The sequence below is a fragment of the Berghia stephanieae genome, chromosome 2 (genome assembly GCF_034508935.2).
Source record: "Berghia stephanieae isolate SIO BIC M18660-M18661 chromosome 2, UCSD_Bste_1.3, whole genome shotgun sequence".
NCBI classification, from domain to species: domain Eukaryota; kingdom Metazoa; phylum Mollusca; class Gastropoda; order Nudibranchia; family Aeolidiidae; genus Berghia; species Berghia stephanieae.
The window spans coordinates 35,378,675-35,391,174 of record NC_088361.1 but is presented as its reverse complement, the minus strand read 5'-3'; the positions used below and the strand labels follow the sequence as shown (position 1 = coordinate 35,391,174).

Sequence of the window (12,500 nt, the reverse complement as noted above, 5' to 3'; positions counted from 1 at the left end):
AGGCTATCATTTTACCAGGTCTAATGTATAGCGATAACTGACAGGAATGCGAATGGCATTTCTACAGATAGAACGAAATTGTCGTCAATCAGCTCTTTGTTATTGCTTTTAGACAACCGTTTTAATGATTCGTTCCCACTAAATTATATCAATCAGATTGTAAAGGTTGAATGTTATACATAGCTTTGTGTGTTGGTACCTTATATCCGGCTGGTTATGTTATGAGTATTTTACCTAAAGGCTTAGCATCAATAGATGCCGTGCGCTTGGCTAAGAAACTCAGAACATTGCCATCCCGAAACATAACGGACCAACGCACAAAACTATGTGTAACTTTGAACTTTTATAGTCTGGTTAATAGATAGTATGCGCTTGGCTAAGAAGCTCATAACATTGCCATCCGGAAGTATAACGGACCAACACACAAAACGGTGTGTAACCATGAACTTTTATAGTCTGATTGATACAGTTTAGTGAGAATTACTCATAAACGCGGATGGCAAAAAAGAATAACAACGACTCGAGTGATGTCAACTTCGATCTATCTATACATCCTTATCTGTTATTATTTTTTTGCTAACCGGAAAGGTGAGAGCTTTCAGTGAAAACTGTTTTTTTAAATAGCTTTTTTATATAGCGCAATATCCACTAAACGTGCTCAAAGTGCTTTACAGGGGGTCTCTAGCCAACAGCAACACTAAAGATGTAGGACGAAACATGACGCCTGTTAGGCTATATTACATTTTTTTTTTTCGGACAGAGACAACGCTGTTAAAGGCCAGGTACTCATTTTTACATCTGAGTTAGAGATTGTGGGAAACGAGCCTTTTCCTATGACTCACCTATAGATAGTTTGAAGATGACGTCACTCAGGTCTTTGTTATTGTTTTTTGCCATCCGCGTTTATGAGTAATGCTCACTGAACTGTATTAACCCGACTATAAACGTTCATGGATACACACAGTTTTGTGTGTTGGTCCGTTATACTTCCGGATGGCAATGTTATGAACTTCTTAGCCAAGCGCATACTATCTATACGCCGGTGTACCACGCGAGAATGACTCTACCATAAAAAGACTCTAGAGTTAAATTGGCGTACGTGAGGCACACTCTAGAGTTAGTCTCGCGGCCGCCAATTTAACTCTTTGAAACCATCCTAAAATTTGACTTTTCCTTATTAACGACAAAAAATATTTTTTTTAATTTAAAAAAAAGTACAAAACAACAGCTTCACAAAGTAAGAGATGAATTCACGTATTTCCCAAAAAAATATTTTAAAAATCAAGTGCTGACACGGTAGTTCGGTGTACCACGCGAGAATGACTCTACCAAAAAAAAAAAGACTCTTGAAAGGTTGAAAGTTCAAAATAGGCAGAAACAGCCCAAACATTGTGACATCAGTTCGTAAAACGCGTGTTTACCTGTGTGTAGCAGCAGCAGCAATAGCAGAAGCAGCAACAGTTGTAGTAATAGTAGTAGTAGTAGTAGTAGTAGTAGTAGTAGTAGTAGTAGTAGTAGTAGTAGTAGTAGTAGTAGTAGTAGTACATACATCGTAGTAGTAGTCGTAGTCGTAGTGGTAGTAGTAGTAGTAGTAGTAGTAGTAGTAGTAGTAGTAGTAGTAGTAGTAGTAGCAGTAGTAGTAGTAGTAGTAGTAGTAGTAGTAGTAGTCGTAGTAGTAGCGTTTCGTAAATAAGGAAATTGCATTAACGCTGTAATTTCCAGCAAACTTAAATAGTGCGCTGCTCTCAGAGCCTAGATTATTATATTATATTACTGCTACTACCAATCAAATACGAGTTTAAAACAGAGCCCTTCTAATTGATTTGTTATTTAAAAGTAGAAATTTATAAAACGTAGTAAAATTATCATTCCAAGCCCTGAAATCTTTAGCCTATGTCACATATTGAAGAGATCTGGGTCTTGACAAAAACAAGAGACCGCGAGAAATAGCATGAAGAAAAGAGTGAGTGTGGGGGCATGGAGCAAGGTGAAAATCCTTCTGAGATACGGGGAGGGGGAGGCAAGATTCACTCTGTTGCTTTCACACAACTGTTGCTCGTTCTGAGCGCTGATTGGCCGTCTTCTCACGTGACAGTAGCATCGTTTCATCAGCAAATGAGAAAGCTCGGTGAAGCCGACTCGCCACGGCAACGTTTCCCGCGTGGTGGCAAAATCAGGGATGGGTCGCTGCGCGATAAACCGTACCACGACCACCACCCTCCCACCTCCTTAGCCCCCAATCGGACGCCGCTGATCAACTTCTGATTTCATTTAGAACAACGCATTTCTAAGGACAAGAAAATACAGTGGAAGTATTCTGTTGTATTCAATCGTTACATTTTGTCTGTTTTTATTTTCTTTTAATAACAGTGAATTCTGTGGATTTACTTAATTTTCAACTCGTTCAGGAATTGGAGAATTTATAATCCAGTTACCCAGGTGACCGAGGACAAGACGAGGGGCTTTTCGTGTCCCCACGCTTGGCATGTTCGTCATACTCATACGGCTCTGGATCAGAATTTTATGACACGCACGGTTATCCTGAAGAACTCTGGATTACGTTTTTCTATCAATTGTGGATACTTTATACCAAGTTTGGAAAGTTCTAAGTCACGTTTTGTGTGAATGTTCTTTTGGATATCAATTGTTGGATTAATCAGTCGGATATTTTGAAGAAACTTTTTGTGCACCGGCATCTATTGTGTTTCGTATTTTTTTCTTTTAACTGCTACTATCAACTTCAACGCCTGCACCCAAAATAAGCAGTTAGTTTTTCAGAGGATTTTTCGGGTACCTTATAAAACCTCCGAACATGTAGCACGGATTTATGAATGTCATGGGCTTTGGATTCAAAAGGTAAGCTTTCTTGTTTATACACGACACTACATTATCTTGTTATAGCAACATGTGTAAGTGTAAATATTCTTCTTCTTCTTCTTCTTCTTATTATTATTATTATTATTATTATTATTATTATTATTATTATTATTATTATTATTATTATTATTATTATTATTATTATTATTATTATTGTTGTTGTTGTTGTTGTTGTTGTTGTTATATTATTATTACGAGATAAGGTTATTTTTACTGTTAACGTTTTTACTTTTACCCGCAGTATTGTTAAATTTGTCATTCACTATTATTACTACGTTAATTAATTACAATACATTCTATAATTGCTAGATTTTCATTTTTTAAATTTTCTTTTTTTTAGATTAAAAATCACGGCCAGGGGGCTCTACATATAATTTCCGCCCTCCTACATTAATTTTTGCTTCCTTTTCTATTATTATACCTAGTCTGGGCACCATCATTCATCATCATTATTGTTTTTTCCACCACTATTATTGATCTTATTTAATTTAAATCGCCCAACATCGCCTGGACACTCATTTATTTCTTTATTTAAATTTAAAATCAATCTGATCATGCATTTCTTTTCAATTTATATTATTTTTCTTTCAGTAATGCTTTCTCAACAATTTTAATGCCAGTTTTTATAGTCATTATTTGGAGAGAAAAATCTGGCGAGCAAGCGGATAAGAAAGTAGAAGGAAAACAAAACCTCCTCCGGAAATTAAGGATGAATGTTTCATGTCCTCCTATTAATATTCCTGATCACCATCAACTTATTTTTGTTGTTTAAAAGATGGCCTACTTTATTAGTAATTACAATTTTGATGTCTAAATGTCTCTTTTACATAATGCTTTTTATTTAAATGTCCTAATCTGATGCCCTTATTTGCACAGCTGGGTGAACTACAATAGACCCACCAATGTGTACAAGAGCAGAATCTAATAAAGTACATACATATTATTGTTGGACTAAAAAGTAACGACGTTTGTTCCGCCCGCTCACTTTAATAACTCAAATGCCTTCAGTCTTCCCACATGGGACTGGGACCACAGACTACTGTATTCTCTATGATTGGGACTGCTCTTTATGCTTGGGTATTCGAGTAAATTGCCTATACGTGAAACTTCTACAAAGGCCCCAATGCCCAATTCGCAAATATCGCACTCACCTGCTGCTAGTGCGGGGCGGTCCTTGGCAAGCTTAAGGACCACGGTCCTACGGTCCTTGGGAAATGAAGACCGCAAGGACCGGTCCTAGACCGGTCCGTTCATTCTTGAACCGTTAAAGACCGTTACACGATGAAAACCGTGGCCTACCGGAGTAAAACACACGGAGTAGTCACACTCATTTCAAATTGTAACCTAATTAGAGAAGAGGGGTGATGCCTTCTTTATTTGCTCACCGTACTTCATTGTTACTTCGATAATTTAATAAAATTTGAAATTTATCCCCATTAACGGAGATAATGGCATCGCCCAAGGCGTTGATCGAGTTGTTCGTGGCGTTGATACACACACGCAACTCCTACCCCCCCCCCCCCCCCCCCCCCCACCCACACACACACACATTAGAGGGCAGCGAGCATTGAAGAGTAAGAGAGAGACGTGAAGTTATAATAAGAGGGGGTGGATGAGGTGATAAGAGGGGTCGATGGTGACTTTTCGCCAGATCTAACAAACTCAGCTACCCATTCATTGCTGAGTAGACAGGGATTCAGAAAAAAATCGACTGCACCCGGGATCGATCTCTGGCCCTTTGCGTATAAAGAGAGTGCTCTATCAACTGAGCTATCGGGGTCCCCAAATATTCTATTGGACTTTTTTAAAATTCAGACGTTATAACTGGGTTTTTTGGAAGGAAGAAACTAATGAAACTCATATTATTTGATTAGTAAAAACACCAAACGAAATTTTAATATTATTGTATTATTTTAAATGACAACACTGCGATAGAAAGGAGTGGTGACAAGAGATGGACAAAAGAAAACAAAAAATCGGATTTGCTACTTGCTAGGTTCGACACACACACACACACACACACACACACACACACAAACACACACATCTTTTGTAGTCACATACATTTCAAACAATAACCCATTAGAGAAGAGGGGTCATGCCTTCACCATAGATCATTGTCATTGCGATCATTATGGTGTAGTAAATTTTGAAATTTACCCCGTATAATGGAATCGTCCAAGGCGTGCGCCTCCTGTTCCCCCCATCTCACACACGAAAGGGCGGTTTGCGGAGTGGAGGTTGGTGGTCGTCTGCCTGTATGGTCGTCTGTGTCGTTTAGTGTATGGCAAAGGGGGGTGGGTGCGATTAATTAAGTGGGATGGGTGGTGATTGGTGGAAGATAGGCAACCGAAGCAACGAATCGCTGGGGAAGTAGTAGGCTATGGCGCGAGACCGTAGGACCGTGGTCCTTGCAAGGACCGCCCCGCACTAGTTGAAAGGTGATAAGAAGTGAGGACCGCCGCCGATCTTCCCCTCTGGGACCGGTCTTCGGTTCACAGCTAAAAGACCGTCGGACCGCGGTCTAGACCGGTCTTCAGCGCGGCACTACCTGCTGCACGTCGCGTTATTTACACTTGATCCTGCACGACACCAACACCACGAAGCATTGAATAATTTTTAAAAAAATTGTTTAAGAGGAGGACGGGGAAAAAAAGGATCTTCCTGTGCTGGAATGACATTTTATGAGTCACCACTACAGCTTCTCCTCGACATTAGATTTAACGCGAAATTTATGGTAAAATATCTCTCTCTCTCTCTCTCTCTCTCTCTCTCTCTCTCTCTCTCTCTCTCTCTCTCTATCTCTCTCTCTCTCTCTCTCTCTCTCTCTCCTTCTCTCTCTCTCTCTCCTTCTCTCTCTCTCTCTCTCTCTCTCTCTCTCTCTCTCTCTCTCTCTGTATGTGTGTGCGCGTGTGTGATTAAATTCGTACACTTTCAGTGTCTTTTTTGTATGTTTTACTGTATTTAATAGTGTGTGTATATTATGCGCGCGCTTATGTGTTTACCTCCACTGCGTTTTGTTCGGTTATTCAGAGAGAGGGAGAAAGATTGTGTTGTTTGTGTTAACAGGAGTATTAATGTCCTATTTGCATTTTGTTTCCATACTCACTCTTTCTACGTTTCTCATCATGGCGATTTGAAATTAACATAAAAATAATGCCTAGATTTACATAGTTTATGAATAGATTTTGAATACCCGATACGGTCATAAGTTCAACATTCTCATCTCTTGTTCCCTCTATCCCTGTCGTGTCACTCAAACTCCTGTATTATTAAGTTTTAAAATTTCGTTCAAATTGCCATTAGTCATGACCATAGGTTTCAAAGTCAAACACTTTTTTTAAAATTTCGGCCACCCTAAAGTTGTTGGGGTTTTTTTCAAATTGTTTTTTAATTTAATTTTTTAAGAATTAAAGTTTCCCACCTTTTCAACTTTTAATAATTTTTCAAGTTTTGAGTTTAATTCGTACATAAGTCTTTAATTCGTACATAACTGGATTGAAATATTGGAAAGGATGTTTTGTTTTTGTATGACGCATAGGGAAGTGGTTGTTGAGAAGCCGCTCCTGTCCTTATCGCCATTTTCTCCCCCTATTGTCTGGTCTGGCTTCAGACGCGTTTGTTATATATAATAAATGTGTGTATTTTGAGCAGATGATTAAGGAATGAGTTTACATGTGTATATGATATCTGCAAGTTTGATAACTGCGCACAAAATAATTAGATATGGGTTTGATTCGCACGTCAGTTTGATTTAATTTTACAATGTATATATACATATATGTACAAGTCGGTTTTAAATGTCCAAACTTTAGTTTTTGACGTTGCTGTTGTGTTTTTTTTTATTGTGTGTTTTGTGTGTGTGTGTGTGTGTGTTTCTTTTTTTTTTTTTTTTTTTTTTTTTTTTTTTTTTTTTTTTTTTTTTTTTACTCTTCTCGACACAACTTAAACTTTAAGGGGTTTATCTCATATCAGTATGAATTATTAGTTGTACGAAGTTCTCGATTTCATTGCCATCAATTTTTTTTTTTCTTTCTTTTCTTTCACTTTTTTTTCTCTTTTTTGTTTGTTCTGTTTTGTTTTGTTTTGTTTCTTTTTTCTTTGGCAGCTTCCATTCTTTTATTCCCCCCCCCCCCCTCCCCCTTTTTTTTTTTTTTTTTTTTTTTTTTGTTGTTTTTTTTTTTTGTTTCTGCTTCTTCCTTGAGCTACTATTATTTTATTTGGTTATTTTGGCCCTGAGAATCGGTTCTGGTACGATTTTTCTTCCGAAACGATTGGAGGTCACTAGATAGTTGAGACTTCTTGAGTTTCGTTTTCGGCTCTCTGGGAACAGTGTTTTAAATTACAGTGCAGCACGCCAACGTTGGGGAGCCTAACCGATCCTTGAGATAGAGGTTTGCATGGCCTTTGATGTTTACTGAAGACTCCATTTGTGATGTTTGTGTGGCCAGGCTTTGGTAAAGGGTGTTGGTGAATGCAAGAGGTGTTAATTTTGTCTGATTAGATAGAGAGTGGTTTTTGCTTTGCTTTATATTATACTTGTTCTGGTGTTCTGATGTGTAATCTGTCTTTACAGGTTGACCAGACACACAAACAACCTCTCTCTCTCTCTCTCTCTCTCTCTCTCTCTCTCTCTCTACCTCTCTTTCTCTCTCTCTCTCTCTCTCTCACGCAGACGAGAGAGAGAGAGAGAGAGAGAGAGAGAGAGAGAGAGAGATAAAATGATGTAATGTAAGGGGCTTCATTTTTCGTCACAATGTTAGACAGGTGTTTTAAACTATTAGCAAGTCAACTTTAGCTATCTGGTATTATTTTGACGTCGACATGTTCATTTTTGTTGTTGTGTGTGTCGGGGGGGGGGGGGGGGGGGGGGGGGGGGGGGGTGGTATTTTTTGTTTGTTTTGTTTTTGTTTTTGTGTCTGTTTTTGGAGGGGCTTGGACAACTGGAGATGTGCTCAGTTTTTACCATATTATTGCCGTGTCTGTTATTCCCGATTGTGAGTAGTTCATCACAAGCTGTTTGGTTTTTGTCTAAGTGAAATTGGCATGATTTCAAGCCAAACAAATAAAACAAACAACAAAAATCAACAACAACAAAGGAACACCCCCTCCGTCAAAAAACAAAAATCAACAACAAACAAACAACAAAACAACCCAAACAATTAACAGAAACAATGCTTTTTTATATTTTGTTAAAGACAGTACCATATATGTCGGTACAAACCCAACTCCGAAGGGTTTGAGGGTTCTTTCCGAGTTGAGCCTCATTTAATCGATGGATGTTTGAAGATAGAATTTCTGACCAAAATAATTTTTAATACGTGGTTTTTTTTTTTTTTTGTTTTTTTTTTTTTTTTTTTTTGTTTTTTTTTTTTTAAAGGCACGATAGAATATGTCAATCCTCGCCTTGCGATATTGTTATCTTGTCTATATGGCTCAAAAAGCTCATTATTGCCTGGATTTAGAGAGAAAAAACCTACTAAGTAGTTGTAATGACAACATTTTCTGCTTTTAATAACATGACATGTGAAAGTGAAGTTGTGATTCCCGACTGTGTATCCCATAGAACTGCATTTCCTTAGGGGTGGTGACGGTGCGGGGAGGGGGGGGGGGGGTATTCACCTTTAATCTCGATGTAATTCATAGTGACTTAGTTTCGTTACTCGTCCACATTGCTTACTCACTCTAGCTGCATTCACGTGCATTTTCTAAATCAATACTTTTAATTTTTTAGAAATAGATTTGCTTTCTATTTTGTAAAGGTAAACAGTATGACAGTCTTTGATTATCAGGTTGCCTTTGTCTACAGTTAATTACGGATTCTAAACACCCCAAGGGCATGAGAGTAGAAACGTTTAACATGTAAATAAGCCAGAATCAAAAAGCTTATTGTGTACGACAGTTACAAACCCCCCCCCCCCCCCTATCTCTCTCTCTCTCTCTCTCTCTCTCTCTCTCTCTCTCTTATATATATATATATCTTTTATATGGCCGAGACGTTCGTATCTGTGGGCTTATTCCACGTCCTCAGTCGGCGTAATGTCCGAAGAAAAAAATCTTACTCCATATATATATATATATATATATATATATATATATATATATATATATATATATATATATATATATATATATCTTTCGCTCTCTCTCTCTCTCTCTCACACACACACACACACACACGGACATACGCGCGCGCGCGTAGCTTATTCAAGTCAGACTGATTGCATTAAAACACAAAATTTTAAGTTCTCGTAAGAATGGAAATCAACATTCTCGAAATATTTCACACTTTCTCCTCTTCATGCGACTGCTTGCATTTGTCACAAGGTTTTTGCTTTGCACACCGTTTGTTTGGGCTTTTAAAGGTGTGAAATAACAATCCCCAGTTTGTTGTGTTTGAGGTTGTCTATATCTATCTAGACGTCTAGAAGAGATTTAGAATATTATCTCACTGCGCTTACGCAGATAGATAAACTGTTTTGAAATTATATTGCATAATTAGAAATTTGCATAACCAAGTGATTAGTGGCTCAATAGGCGCATTTTCTGTTCCTTCTTTCCTGTTTGTCTCTTTCCAGTAATCGTTGTCTCTTTCCAGTAATCGTTTAGGGATCATCCTATTACAGTGTAACATGATAGTACTAGATGGTTGCTTTGACTCTCTAATTGATTGCCGTCATTAAATGAAATATTGTTTTTATTGCCTCTCTCTCTCTCTCTCTCTCTCTCTCTCTCTCTCTCTCTCTCTCTCTCTCTCTCTCTCTCTCTCTCTCTCTCTCTCTCTCTGTTACCCCCCCCCCCACCTCACTCACTTTTCTTTTATTTAAAAAAAAAAAGGTATATGGTAACACATTTCTTTTTTTAATGTCAATCCTTTTTAAATATCATTTTCAAACCATGTTATTTTATTTATTTATTTTTTTTTTTTTCATTCTCAAGTTTACTCATTTCAGTGTATCAAATTGATTACCCCTATACGTATTAACATAACTCGGGTCAGCCAAACTTTTCTCTCTTTGATCCATGTCCAAGCCTGATAATAATATGAAGCTGAATCGATAGATGTTTTTTTACGATAAACATGTTACAATCGCCTTCCAATTATATTTTTTGTACTTTTACTTTTAATGCTATTGAGTTGCCATGTCGGGTAAGATACGTGAAAGGATATTATTATTAGTATTAACATTGCCTTTAACCCTTAACCAGCGACGTCTTGTGTATCGTTTGCCTTGTCGTTTTAATCCTTTACGAGCAGTGTTCGAGCTGACATCAGATTTGTCATTTCTATTTAGGATAGTATTTTCGTGAGATATTGATGTTCATGAATCTTTTATAATGTTTGTTAACCAGTTAACTGGCGTACTCTGGGGAATCATAATATATTTAAAACTGTGGCCAAAAAAAAACTCCTTCAAATATCGGTCGATTTAAATGACCCTTATTTTGACAAAAAATCTTGCGAAGTCCCAAGTTTGAGAGTTTTTGCCAAGATGAGGGTTAGTTAAATCAAAGATATTTGAAGGAATAGTTTTCTGGCCAAACTTTTAAATACACGTTTTCCCAGAGTACGACCAATAACGAGTCAAAAGAGCTTTAATTATTTTAGTATGGATTCTCACCTCTTTATTTGCTTACCACATTGTTTACACAGTTACATTTACTGCCTTATTTTGCCTACAATATTGTGAATGAAACCGTGGAGATAATAAGAACAGTAAGAGGTAAAACTGTAATAGGATGATAATATTTGTTTCATTTTATGGCAAATCATATACAATATTTTTTAATTTATCCACTTCGGAGATTTTGTACTTTAACTCAGTTAAGGATAAATGAGCAAATTGAACTGTACTACACGAATTTCAAAATGGTGGTTTATGCAGTCAGAGAGAAAATTCTGTCAGTTTGGTGGAAGAGGGGTCAAAAAATATCTTTTGTTTATTACCTGTTGTAGGTATTATGAGTTTGCAGTTTTTTGTTTTTTTTTTATTTGGGGGGGGGGGGGGGGCAATATAAAGAAGACTTTATCTAATTCGGTTTTTAGAATTGGAGTTTCTTTATATGTACCAATATTCATTTTACTTTTTCATTTACGATTTACTGTAGCAATCCAAAAACAATCAGAATAGTGAAAGAAATTGGTACCTTCATACAAGTACGACGCAACAACATCATCAGTAAAGCAATAATGTCAACAACAACATCATTATCAACAGCAAAAGCGGTATCAAATGTTATAAAAGGAAATTCATTCCCGCCGTGAAAGGTTGAACAAGGATAGACCGTGACTGACTCAGTTTTATTTTACTTAAGTTGATCAATTTTTAACATGACATTGGTTGTTTCTTCCCGACGGTTTGAATTCATTTTGACAATGGTATTATGTGGCTTTGGAATGGCATGGGATATAATATAGATTTAATCTATTGTATTGGTTGGCCGCGTAAATACTCGGCCAGTTATTGTGTACAATTCGAAATTGGCTTAGTATTAGTATACTGTAGTATTATTATTGAATTGTATTGTGTTGTGTTGTATTGAGCTCAGGTTTTAATCGAGTTCATATTGTAACTGTTTTTGAGAGAGGAGCGTTCCTTTCGCCTCTTTGTGGGGCATTTGTTTTCTTGTCATTGTGATGATGATGATGATGATGATGATGATGATGATGATGATGATGATGAACGAGGAGGAGGAGGAGAAGAAGAACGAACAGATGATTGGGGTTTGTACGCGACATCGTTTCGACGCCATCATTTTCAACGTTATTGCCCTCATCATTCATAGTAGTGTTGTTGTTGTTACCATGGATGTGGTTATCGTTTTTATTTTTAGTGGTTTGGTTTGGGGGGGGGGGGGGGGGGGGGGGGGTTTCTTGTTGTTTGTTCGGTGTTTGTTTTGTAGAGGGGTTGTTTTTGTTAAGATAGTAGTAGTAGTAGTAGTAGTAGTAGTAGTAGTAGTAGTAGTAGTAGTAGTATTAGTAGTAGTAGTAGTGGTAGTAGTAGTATTAGTATTAGTAGTAGTGGTAGTAGTAGTAGTTGTAGTAGTAATAGTAGTTGTTGTAGTAGTAGTAGTAGTAGTAGTAGTAGTAGTATTAGTATTAGTAGTAGTGGTAGTAGTAGTAGTTGTAGTAGTAATAGTAGTTGTAGTAGTAGTAGTAGTAGTAATGGTGGTGGTGGTAGTAGTTGTAGTAGTAGTAGTAGTAGTAATGGTGGTGGTGGTAGTAGTAGTAATGGTGGTGGTAGTAGTAGTAATGGTGGTGGTAGTAGTAGTAGTAGTAGTAGTAGTAGTAGTAGTAGTAGTAGTAGTAGTAGTAGTAGTAGTAGTAGTAGTAGTAGTAGTAGTAGTAGTAGTCGCAATGTTATCTCTAGATTGCTATGAGTAGTAGTAATGGTGGTGGTGGTGGTTGTAGTAGTAGTAGTAGTAGTAGTAGTAGTAGTAGTAGTAGTAGTAGTAGTAGTAGTAGTAGTAGTAGTAGTAGTAGTTAGTAGTTAGTAGTAGTAGTGCTTCTCTATCAACGTAATCCATAAACTCTGCAGCACTGAAACCTTTGGTACAGACCGTAGATTTAGTCTTAGCACTGAAACCTATGCAATCCCAAAATTAGGCAAATGGGATAAACA

At 37.2% G+C, this 12,500-nt stretch overlaps 1 protein-coding gene across 1 annotated transcript in view; it reads left to right on the top strand.

Moving 5' to 3' along the window:
* Nucleotides 1-2,117: 2,117 nt before the first annotated feature.
* LOC144964787 (fibroblast growth factor receptor 2-like) overlaps nucleotides 2,118-12,500 on the top strand; it is an 82,397-nt gene continuing 72,014 nt past the window's right edge. The window contains exon 1 of the mRNA XM_078899400.1: nucleotides 2,118-2,856. The gene's annotated coding sequence lies outside the window, so the exon portion shown is untranslated. The remainder of the gene's footprint in view (nucleotides 2,857-12,500) is intronic.